We start from the raw sequence: 13,097 nt of genomic DNA, 5'->3' as shown, positions 1-13,097 counted from the left end.
CTGACTCTGTAGTCTGTTAATAAAGCCATTAAAAACACATGGTTATCGTTTACCACCTGACGTAACCCCTGACTCTGTAGTCTGTTAATAAAGCCATTAAAAACACATGGTTATCGTTTACCAACTGACGTAACCCCTGACTCTGTAGTCTGTAAATAAAGCCAATAAAAACACATGGTTATCGTTTACCACCTGACGTAACCCCTGAATCTGTAGTCTGTTAATAAAGCCATTAAAAACACATGGTTATCGTTTACCACCTGGCGTAACCCCTGACTCTGTAGTCTGTTAATAAAGCCATTAAAAACACATGGTTATCGTTTACCAACTGACGTAACCCCTGACTCTGTAGTCTGTAAATAAAGCCAATAAAAACACATGGTTATCGTTTACCAACTGACGTAACCCCTGAATCTGTAGTCTGTTAATAAAGCCATTAAAAACACATGGTTATCGTTTACCAACTGACGTAACCCCTGACTCTGTAGTCTGTAAATAAAGCCAATAAAAACACATGGTTATCGTTTACCACCTGACGTAACCCCTGAATCTGTAGTCTGTTAATAAAGCCATTAAAAACACATGGTTATCGTTTACCACCTGACATAACCCCTGACTCTGTAGTCTGTTAATAAAGCCATTAAAAACACATGGTTATCATTTACCAACTGACGTAACCCCTGACTCTGTAGTCTGTAAATAAAGCCAATAAAAACACATGGTTATCGTTTACCAACTGACGTAACCCCTGACTCTGTAAATAAAGCCAATAAAAACACATGGTTATCGTTTACCACCTGACGTAACACCTGACTCTGTAGTCTGTAAATAAAGCCAATAAAAACGTATGGTTATCGTTTCCATCGTGTCCCCCTCTCCCAGATGTTCCACTTGCCACCACGATGCCAAGCTAGCTGCCCTTCCCATCCTTTCCACTCTGTGGCCTCGCCCTTTCCTATTTGTTTTTGCAGGGACCGTACGGTCCTTTGCCAAGGGAGTCGTGAAAGTGGTGATGGAGGGTGGTGGGGATCAGGCCGGCTCACTTTAACACAGCCAGCACCTCCAACAATAGCCGGCTCTGACAGCTTTGCATAATTCATCTTGTCGAGTCTCTATCCTCTCCTCTCTCCTTTCTCTTCCCTCTCTCTAACTCTCTGGAATGGGGTGAGGAGTAACAAGGGCACTCTTCCATCAGCTGCTGCCTGTTCCCTCCTGACACCAGTGATTTTGGAGACACAGAAGTGTTTGTCTGTTGAAAGCAGATTCCCTGGCTCTGCCTGTGTTCTAGTCTGGATGCCATCAGATTCCCTGGCTCTGCCTGTGTTTTAATCTGGATGCCATCAGATTTCCTGGCTCTGCCTGTGTTCTAGTCTGGGTCCCATCAGAACCAGATTTCTGTTCAATCTGTCTAAAGCTTTACAACAGGGACCATGCTAATACAAGATTTTTATTGAGTTAGCTGTGTGTGTGTGTGTGTGTGTGTGTGTGTGTGTGTGTGTGTGTGTGTGTGTGTGTGTGTGTGTGTGTGTGTGTGTGTGTGTGTGTGTGTGTGTGTGTGTGTGTGTGTGTGTGTGTGTGTGTGTGTGTGTGTGTCCTTTCACAGAGGCTGTGAGTTTTATCATTAAATACATTCAGGTGTCTTTGCAGAAACCTTTATGTTTTTTTACAATTGAGAAATCCAGAAACTCCGGCATCAGTGGACACCAATGCTGAAGTATGTCAACGTCTTACATTAGTATAGACCTCACCTTAAAGCTGAGATATGAGCAAGGTGAAACAGAGCCACTGGACGTACCAATACAGTTGTTATAGTTTTGTCTTTGAAAAGGAGTGTACTACAAAAAATGTAGTACATACTCCGCTGTTCTGTTCAACGTGTACTGTTGTGCAATGATCTCAGAGGGAGTTTAACAGTGTTAAGATTCCAACTTTAACCAGAACTAACAGGGATTTATTTCTCTGAAATATACAGCGATTCACTTGAGGTGGCCTTGACACGGAGGTGAAATGCATCTCTTCATGTGAGACAGGACACCAAATAATAAACAGCAACGAGATATCTACAAATCCAACCAATCAGCTTTAAGCACAACGACACTCAAATGAATAATGTTCATTGAGTTTTAATACAAAGCAAAAAATCTGCTGACACAAGCAAAATCGCAGAATATGAGGCAATCATTATCGCTCTTTGGATATAAAAAACAAATATAAAAATGTTGCCTAAGATCACATAGAAAGAGAGATATTGACATGTTGTAGGCTATCTGAAGCGGTAATAGTATGTTTTTCCATGCCCTATTGAAAGTCTGTTTATCTATTTCCAGGCAACCTATATACATACCCTATACTGTTATCAGACTCACACCTCCCCTTATACACTACCTTTCAAAAGTTTAGGGTCACTTAGAAATGTATTTGATTTTGAAAGAAAAGGACTTCTTTGTCCATTCAAATAACATCAAATTGATCAGAAATACAGTGTAGACATTGTTAATGTTGTAAACGACTATTGTAGCTGGAAACAGCAGATTTTTATGGAACATTTACATAGGTGTACAGAGGCCTGTTATCATCAACCATCACTCCTGTGTTCCAATGACACGTTGTGTTAGCTAATCCAAGTTTATCATTTTAAAAGGCTAATTGATCATTAGAAAATCATTTTGCAATTACGTTAGCACAGCTGAAAACTGTAGTGCTGATTAAAGAAGCAAAAAAACTAGCTTTAAAAAAAATTGCTTTCTAAGTGACCCCAAACTTTTGAATGGTAGTGTATGTATCATATCCACTGCCTTAATTCAATGTTCCATTAGCCTCTGCCTTAATTCAATGTTCCATTAGCTACTGCCTTAATTCAATGTTCCATTAGCTACTGCCTTAATTCAATGTTCCATTAGCTACTGCCTTAATTCAATGTTCCATTAGCCACTGCCTTAATTCAATGTTCCATTAGCCACTGCCTTAATTCAATGTTCCATTAGCCACTGCCTTAATTCAATGTTCCATTAGCCACTGTCTTAATTCAATGTTCCATTAGCCACTGTTTTAATTCAATGTTCCATTAGCCACTGCCTTAATTCAATGTTCCATTAGCTACTGCCTTAATTCAATGTTCCATTAGCTACTGCCTTAATTCAATGTTCCATTAGCTACTGCCTTAATTCAATGTTCCATTAGCTACTGCCTTAATTCAATGTTCCATTAGCTACTGCCTTAATTCAATGTTCCATTAGCTACTGCCTTAATTCAATGTTCCATTAGCTACTGCCTTAATTCAATGTTCCATTTCTTTTCTAAATAATACACATCAGTACAGAGATATAAGTTGTTTATTGTATACAGTAGGTACTGAATATTATGAATCTAAATTAACTTAATGGAACTGTGTAGGAATGGCTGCTTGGCCGAGGTTGTGAATATTCACCACATTTAAATTAATTAGGCCTGAATACCTGCATGAGTTGAATGCATCTGAAAATATATCATCAACGGAATTGTAAAAATGTACAGTCAAATAGCACAATGATCAGTATGCTCTTAGAGAAATAAATTACATTTGGGCAGTGGTGGAGTTGTAATGAGGTTGTAAGGCACTGACGTAAACTGACAATGAGTGGTTGAATGAAAAATATGGCATGATATTTCAAAATATGGCATGATGAACATAACATTTGTCAAACACATTTTCTAATAACTGAAAGAAAATGGGACTGAAGCCTCAAATGAAACTGGTGAGGAAATTAAAATAGAGTGTCACACTTCAATTACTGATTGGCAAAACATTTCTCAAACATTCCTAAATGCTAAATTGCACATATCCTTATTTATGTCTCGGTAGTAAATTATACTTGGATTGTTCCTAAAGTACTTGTTTACTGGCAATGGCATATGAGGTGGCATAAATGTTGAAGCTTCAAAATAGACATAATATGTATGGATTAAAGCAAAATTGAAACCGAATGCTGTGTGCATTCAAACCATGTTATTGGTTAAACATTAAAATGCTGGATGTTACTCAAAAGTGCTGAGTCTGGATGTAGATAAAAAGGCATATTTTCTTTTTACAAGCCAGGATAAACCCTTCCATTTCTCCTGAGATATATTTTAGTCATACAATGTGAGCTGGCAATACATTCAACTCATGAATTGGTTACAGGAAGAAATTGTGATTACTGAAAGAGTCTGACTCCACGTTAACAACCTCAGTAAGACAGTCTAAACAATCAGGGAAAGCTAATTGTGATAGGATTCTGTTTGTGCAAAGAATGAAGCCTACTACTACATAGTCAAAAAACTGGAGCCATCTGTGAATTGTTACATGCACGACAAAATTAGGGACAACATGATCGTATGGAGTTTATGCACTTAACAGAGAATAATATAATCAGTATATTACCACTTAAAGATGTGCATTAATCAAACAACAGAACAAATTAACTGGGGGATTTTATTCTACAGGTGTCAGCATTATGGGGAAGAATATATAGGTCATGATAACACACTATCAGAATACAGAAAGACCGCAGCCCTTATTAAAGAACCATCCATCTGAAATTCCACTGACGTTGCGCTGGCTGTTTCTTAATTTCTGGGGGTGAAAAAGACCAAATTCTTGAATACAAGTGATGGCGTGCTGGATGTCAATGACCATTGACCTGTATATCATTACAACATTTTTTCCCCCAAACTACTCAATGTCTTGATTTTTTAAATATTTTCTGTCTTCACCCCCATTGAGAATGGGGGAGAAGTGTTGCTGAGTAGGGTCCCTCAGGAACTAGCAGCTGGCCCTGGTCTATCATGGCTCTTCATCAGCCTGCCAGACCAGGGGCTTTTGGCATTACCCAGGTCACCTCAACTGAATTATTGAGGTCGTCAAGTGGCTCCATCGACGAGCAGAGCTGACATCCAACATCCCACTGGGCTGTCTGAGGGACACAAAAGAGCCTGACCTGAAGCACTTGGCAGCTCCTTTTCAGAGGAAGCTTGCAAAGGCCAATATTGCATTGTATGGCAAACACTGTCCAGACCTTAGAAAGAGAGGGTTCAAAAGCAACATTTAGGGTGATCAAAGAGATCGTTCTGAGATTTTCAAGCTTTGTACTCTAGTTCCACGTCTAGAGTGGGTTGCTTTCTTCACACATTTTTTATTGAAATCCTGTAGCATTAAACGACACATGGATATCACGAGAACTAAAGCATCTTTCCAAGTTCTCACTGTGTTCAAACTGTATTTTCGGTGCGTACTGCATGATACAGTGCGATCGAAGGCCGTCATTTATGGATAGGAGGATATCTGTGACAAAGAAGGGTTCAAGTTACACAGGCAACAAGATGAGAATTTGGGTAGATCAATGTTACCGCAGACCAGTCTCCCTACTAAGTGTTGATCGAAAGATACCTGAGGTGCTTTGTTACGATGCCAGCCCCGCTCCTGATCAATCTTATTACTACGGTCCTCTTGCTAAAAGCTGACATATGCTTGCCAGTGAGGAATATGAATGTAAATCTGTTGGTTCCAGAGACAGGCTCCAGTGAGTCGGGTATGGCCCCTGGCGCCTGGTCAGCAGGATGCCACCATGTGGCTAATCGCAGGTGGCTTTCGGCCCAGAAATAAAAGGCAGAAACAAACCAAAGCTGCAATGCACACAGCTTAGTTTTTCAAGCACTTAAGGAACCGCGTATTGGAGAACAATTTATTTTCTTTCATGATAAAACAATAGCTGTCTAAAACATATATAGTCTGAGTTTGAACCTGTGTCGTCTGTGTGCCTTAATACTGTGTTTTCCAGCTGAGTTAAAGCCTAGGCAAGTCTTCAGGTCTCAGAAAAGGTTAGTCATCACACAAGCCATCTGACGTCACTTGAAAAGAAACAGTTCACTACCAGAAAAACATCATTATGATGCCCAATGCCACATTTTGCCTGCTGAGTTTGGCTAGTGAAAAACAAGTACAGCCCATAACTATACTGAGCAGGAGTTGCTGGAAACCAATGTACAAAGGTGTGTATGGCTCACATAGATGTTACACAATTCCAAAGGAAAACATACAGCCAAAGCATCTGAAGTGTCCATATTTCAGTTAGCCAAATAAGTGACTTGGATACTAAGTCCAGATGCTATGTGTTTCAATAGTGGCTATGGTTTAAAATAGCTACAGTCTTACAGTAGTAGGTGTTAAAACAAATTGCAGGACAGTTCTGGTAGCCAACTGCCCTTAACATGTGTTAAGAATGATGGTGGCAATACATCACAGGCTGTCATCAAATATCCCTACCATGAGTACATTTCAAGAGCATGCAATCCTCCAAAAAGTATTTGGTTGACTTTCAGAGTACAGCCATCAAGTGTCTGCTGCCACACTGTCAAACTATGTAATGTAATAATAAAATAATATATGTCATTAAGCGGGATGCTTTTATCCAAAGTGACTTACAGTCATGCATGCATACATTTTATGTATAACTTGTATTGTGCTTATCCAAATTAATTCCAGGGAGATAAATGTATCCATTGGGACTTTTTCAGGTGTATTTATAAAGACCATATCATGTGCCACATATATCAGTCTTTTTATTAAAGACAATTTCAAAGAGAAACTGTCATTGTCATTCTGATTGAGATCCAAAAGCTTGTTCACCTACCTTAAAATGCAATAATGTAGTACCGTATAACTTTCACCCATGGCACTGCTGCAACAAAACATTACTAGAGTCTCATTCATTCATTTATTTCCAAATGTAATCTACACTAGTTTGAATAAACGTAAGGACACAATTCCTTGCTTTCGTCTACAGTCATATAAAATCAATAAAATATACTCCATCCATATTGATTTATAAACAATATCGATTGTAAGAACTAGAATATCAATCTGTCTCTCAGCCAAAAACTCAAACAGCGGCAAGAGGATTCAGTGAGAATTCAGAAAAAACAGGTAAGATAACAGATCGGCCAAACAGCAGTATAGCAGGCTGTGTGTTAACAGTAGCAGGCTGTGTGTTAACAGTAGCAGGCTGTGTGTTAACAGTAGCAGGCTGTGTGCTAACAGTAGCAGGCTGTGTGCTAACAGTAGCAGGCTGTGTGTTAACAGTAGCAGGCTGTGTGTTAACAGTAGCAGGCTGTGTGTTAACAGTAGCAGGCTGTGTGTTAACAAGCAGGCTGTGTGTTAACAGTAGCAGGCTGTGTGTTAACAGTAGCAGGCTGTGTGTTAACAGTAGCAGGCTGTGTGTTAACAGTAGCAGGCTGTGTGTTAATAGTAGCAGGCTGTTTGCTAACAGTAGCAGGCTGTGTGTTAACAGTAGCAGGCTGTGTGTTAACAGTAGCAGGCTGTGTGTTAACAGTAGAAGATAGAGGCCAGCAATTATGCAAAGCAAATTATGCCATAAAAACTATCTGCTGGGACCAGGGATCTGTGCAGAGTTTGACAAGCTGCATTAACCTTCACATGTTTACTCTGATGTGTTGAAACATATGCCTCAGCCATGCAATTTGACATATCTAATGTAACATTTCATATGATCAACAATTGAGCGTCCACAGGAAGAGACCATATAAATGTAATGAGCAAGATAACAGGAGGGAGGGAGATGTCCCACCCAGCACCACCCCTCTGGACTGTCTTCAAAAAAATGTTAACACCTTCCTAAATGAGGCAACTGACATGTGTGATTGAAATACAAATCGTATTTACATTGTAGGCCTATGGAATAAATTAAATGAAACTACTTCCAGACCATCATATTTTGCAACCCACGATATATTTCATGTGTTTTGTGTTGACAAGTGTCAAAAAATAGGCAAAACATTGTTCAGTTTATGTACCATTTGTGTTAAATGGCTCAGTATAAAGCCAGAAACTCCTATATACTCCTTTATCACAATAAAGCTTATCTGAAAGTTTGATTGTGAATGTGGTAAAGCAATATATTAGAAGTTGTCTGATTTAATTTAGGTGGACCAGGTCTCAGTGACCGCCTGCGCTATCAGCTTCAAAGTGAGAAAAACACTCAAATGAAATCAATTATTCTCCGTCATGACTGGGGGAATCAGGTGAATTATAGGTAGGCTAAGTAATGGCTGTAATAAGGTGTAATGAACTGGGGACTTAATGAACTGCAGTCCCAACCCCAAGCAACATCTCCTGTGGCATTATTTCTGATGGCTGTTTTTAGTTCATATGTCCATAACAGGCATATGGGATGTTGGTAACAATTCCTGTGCATAACCTCTTCATAATGCAATATGAGGCATTTATAATGCCTTATGAATTAGCCTATACATTATGCAATATTATATATACATGTAGTCAGGGGTATTGCCAGGTCACAAATAACAACATACACACAAGTACCAAACATCACATTATCCCAATACAAATATTTCCCTATGCAGAATTGACCCTATGCAGGAGAATAGGCCCAGCCGTCATTCACTATCATGTATTTATGTATCTAGGCCGACGGATGGGCAACTGCCAGCCCATGGGTACATTTCCAAAAACATTCACACTGAGTGTATGAAACATTAAGAACACCTTCCTAATATTGAGTTGCACCCCACCCTTTTGCCATCAGAACAGCCTCAATTCGCCAGGGCATGGACTATACAAGATGTCGAAAGCATTCCACATGGATGCTGGCCCAGGATGACTCCAATGCTTCCCACAGTTGTGTCAAGTTGTCTGGATGTCCATTGGGTGGTGGACCATTCTTGAAACACACGGTAAACTGTTGAGTGTGAAAATCCTAGCAGCATTGCAGTTCTTGACACAAACAGGTGCACCTGGCACCTACCATACACCGTTCAAAGCTACTTAAATCTTCAGTCTTGCCCATTTACTCTCTGAATTGCACACATACAAAATCCATGTCTCAATTGTCTGCAGGCTTAAAAATCCTTCTGTAACCTGTCTCCTCCCCTTCATCTACACTGTTTGAAGTTGATTTAACATGTGACATCAATAAGGGATCATAGCTTTCATCTGTATTCACCTAGTCATTCTATGTAATGGAAAGAGCAGGTGTCCTTAATTTTTGGTACATTCAGTATATATATATATATATATATATATATATATATATATATAAACACATTTGTGTATAAACACATTTGTGCACAAAAGCGAAATAAGATTTTTGTTCATATGCAAAATTTCTGGGATTTTTTTACACAACATGTAAAGTGTTGGTCCCATGTTTCATGAGCTGAAATAAAAAAATCCCAGAAATTTTGCATATGAACAAAAATCTTATTTCGCTCACATTTTGTGCACAAATGTGTTTACATACCTGTTAATGAGACTTTCCCCTTTGCCATGATGATCCATCCACCTGACAGGTGTGGCACATCAAGAAGCTGATTAAACAGCATGATCATTACACAGATGCACCTTGTGCTAGGGAAGATAAAAGGCCACTCTGAAATGTGCAGTTTTGTCACACAACACAATGCCACAGATGTTTCAAGTTGAGTGAGCATGAAATTGGCATGCTGACTGCAGGAATGTTCACCAGAGCTGTTGCCAGGGAATTTAATGTTAATTTCTCTACCATAAGCCACGTTTGGGATGCTCTGGATCAACGTGTACAACAACGTGCTCCAAACAGTAGGCCTTGGGGTGACAGGGTAGCCTAGTGGTTAGAGCGTTGGACTAGTAACCGGAAGGTTGCAAGTTCAAACCCCCGAGCTGACAAGGTACAAATCTGTCGTTCTGCTCCTGAACAGGCAGTTAACCCACTGTTCCTAGGCCATCATTGAAAATAAGAATTTGTTCTTAACTGACTTGCCTAGTTAAATAAAGGTAAAATAAAAAATAAATAAAAATTACATAATGCTGGTGTTTTGTCCTGTATACACTTGATAGCAGGAGAAATGCGCAGCGAGTCCACCAGCCTCCACTGGGCTGAGTGTCCTCCACGCTTCTATATGGGTGCTTCTGATATCCTTGCACACCGTCACATGCCACCGCTCATGTGGCACACAAGGGACAGTTTGACGGTACATCCAACCAGCCTCACTGCCGCATATCATGTGTAACCACGCCAGTCCCAGGACCTCCACATCCGGCTTCTTCACCTGCGGGATTGTCTGAGACCAGCCTCTCAGACAACTGATGAAACTGTTGGTTTGCACAACCAAAGAATTTCTGCACAAATTGTCAGATACCGTCTCAAGGAAGCGCATCTGCTTGCTCGTCTTGCTCACCAGGGTCTTCACCTGACTGCAGTTTGGCAGCGTAACCAACTTCAGTGGGCAAATGCTTGCCTTTGATGGCCACTGGCATGCTGGAGAAGTGTTCTCTTCATTGCTGAATCTCAGTTTCAACTTTACCGGGCAGATGGCAGATAGCTTGTATGGCGTCGTGTGGACGAGTGGTTTGCTGATGTCAACATTGTGAACAGAGTGCCCCATGGTGTCGGTGGTGTTATGGTATGGGCAGGCATAAGATACTGACAACAAACACAATTGCATTTTATCAATGGCAATTTGAATGCAGAGAAATACCGTGACAAGATCCTGAGGCCCATTGTCGTGCCATTCATCTGCCGCCATCACCTCATGTTTCAACATGATAATGTATGGCTCCACGTCGCAAGGATCTGTACACAATTCCTAGAAGCTGAAAATGTCCCAGTTCTTCCATGGCCTGCATTCTCACCAGACATGTCAGCCATTGAGCATGTTTGGGATGCTCTGGATCAACGTGTACAACAGGGTGCTCCAGTTCTCGCAAATATCCAGGATCTTTGCACAGCTATTGAAGGAGTGGGACAACATTCCACAGGCCACAATCAACATCCTGATCAACTCTATGCAAAGAAGATGTGTCGCGCTGCATGAGGCGGTCACACCAGATATTGACTGGTTTTCTGATCCACGCCCCTACTTTTTTTTAAGGTATGTGATTTCCCAGTCATGTGAAATCCACAGATTAAGGCCTAATTAACTTATTTCAATTGACTGATTTCCTTATATGAAATGTAACTCAAAAAAGTATTTGAAATTGTTGCATGTTGCATTTATGTTGAACTTATTGTTGAGACATAGAGTAGTAGAATACACAAGGTGCAATTTAGAAATTAGGCTGGGCGGTATATCGTATATACCGTATACAGAGGTATTTGATAAAAGCCATGGAATGGTTTTTCAATATTGTCAATACCGTTGAAACTATAATTAGTGCAATATGTTAGGAGATAAAGAAGATCGCATTCTTCATTTCACCTGTCACATAATTTTTCATTATGAAGCTTACCGGTAGTCCCCAGTCAGGTGGTGTTTGTTTACAAGCACACAAAGATGGGAGCCTTGTGAGTTACTCACTGTTGTGCAGCACGCGCCAGGTGTTCCAGTTACAGTATAGAATTCTCAACTAAACGTTTGCCGGCTAGATATCTTATAACTATTAAGTTAACTTTTTAAAAGGTGCTAAATGCTGCAGTTGTGCATTTAACTTGCTAAGTTAGTAGCTAGGTAGCTATCGCACTCAAATATCATATTAACATGGCATAAGTCATGGCCGAATATGTTGAATTGCAGGAAATTAGCTGTAAAACTGCAAACAAAATCTCTGCCCCATGGCAAAATGAATAGAATTGCATGAAAATGGTCATAAAATTTCACAATTTCCTCCATAGCAAAATGTGTCAAATTGCATGATCACGAGATGGGGGGTCATTCAAATCTCACTTAGGGCCCCCAACAGGCTAGGACTGGCCCTGGCTACTGGTATTTTGTATTTAGTTAAGAAGTAAGTAGTTTAACTGCACAAATAGATTGATTGCACAAATCAGTTGACTGCATGTGTGGTTATGGATGTGGGTATGCAGACCCGTGAGCCACAGCGGCCACTAATTATGAGTTCAGATTTTTTTGGGGCCCCCACCCCATCAAAGTTGCCCATCCCTGATCTAGACAGACAGTAAGACCCATGAACAGATAAACTCAAGAATGAACAAACTACCCAGGGGACATAGAACAGTCGTTTTACTTCGACCTATAGGAATGATGATGGATAGGCTAATAATAACCCAATGCCAATTTACTGAGTGGTGGACAATTGTATGCCACACTGCTAAAGCAAGTACTTGAATGGACTTTTCCTTTTAATTTTTTTTTTATCCATGCCTTATGCGATCAAGTTTATATAAAAAACGAATCTGTTCTGAATAAACAGTAGGCCTAATTTACTGCCATGAACCTGTAGCCTATAGAACACTACATCTGACGTTATTTAGGCTATTATTTGTCCATGTTTGTGGATAAAATCATCGATTTGAATATTGAAAATAGTAGAATTTCAGTGAAAATTAAACACGCATGTGTCAGCACCAAAGGTAATAGTTTTTTCCCTTCCTTACCTGGAGGAACTAACTGAACAGTCCCGTTGTCCGGAGCCGCTGAACAACTTCCACAAGAGACATCCAAACTTGCGCCCAGCTTTGTCCGTCGGTGATGATGGTGAGTGAAATTTCACGCACTCACACCCTCAATATCCTTGAAAATAAAATGTGTGCCAAGTAGTCTTCGTTGTTGCAAATTCCTTAATAACAGACCACGGAGACAACGATGTCATGCAGTTTGAAGGTGTGCGGTGCTGAATATCAAGATTTCAGTACGTGTCAAGAACACGTACTGCCAAGATTTCTTACAATTATCTTAGTCCGCTCAGGGGTAAGCTATCAATTTCCTTGTCTGCAGCAATTCAGACTGCCTCTTTTTGGTCGTCATGTAAATGCGGACGTCTTAATAATATTGAGGCTTTTTAGTAGTGCAGACGACGCTCTCCAATTACATAATGCTGGTGTTTTGTCCTGGATACACTTGTTAGCAGGAGAAATGCGCAGCGAGTCCATCAGCCTCCACTGGGCTGAGTGCGCTCCACTCTTCTATATAGGTGCTTCTGATATCCTTGGAAACTGTCCCTTGTGTGTCACATGCCACCGCTCATGACAAATTGCATAAAGCATTTGAGTAATGGGAGAAGCCTAAGGTAGGTATTAATTTACATCTCCATTTATTTTTGTAACAAGTGAAAACGGTAGGCTACCATCACTTCAAAATAAAATGATAGGTAGCCTATACATGTCCAG

At 40.2% G+C, this 13,097-nt stretch overlaps 1 protein-coding gene across 1 annotated transcript in view; it reads right to left on the bottom strand.

Annotated features, from left to right (window-relative positions):
• The window catches only part of si:dkey-237h12.3 (teneurin-3), a 162,025-nt gene extending 149,166 nt beyond the window's left edge, over positions 1-12,859 (bottom strand). Inside the window, exon 1 of the mRNA XM_024383118.2 lies at positions 12,366-12,859. The gene's annotated coding sequence lies outside the window, so the exon portion shown is untranslated. The remainder of the gene's footprint in view (positions 1-12,365) is intronic.
• Between the last annotated feature and the right edge of the window lie 238 nt (positions 12,860-13,097).

The sequence above is a fragment of the Oncorhynchus tshawytscha genome, linkage group LG21 (assembly GCF_018296145.1).
Source record: "Oncorhynchus tshawytscha isolate Ot180627B linkage group LG21, Otsh_v2.0, whole genome shotgun sequence".
NCBI classification, from domain to species: Eukaryota; Metazoa; Chordata; class Actinopteri; order Salmoniformes; family Salmonidae; genus Oncorhynchus; species Oncorhynchus tshawytscha.
The sequence above is the reverse complement of the archived record's forward strand: the minus strand, read 5'-3'. Positions and strand labels throughout refer to the sequence as shown.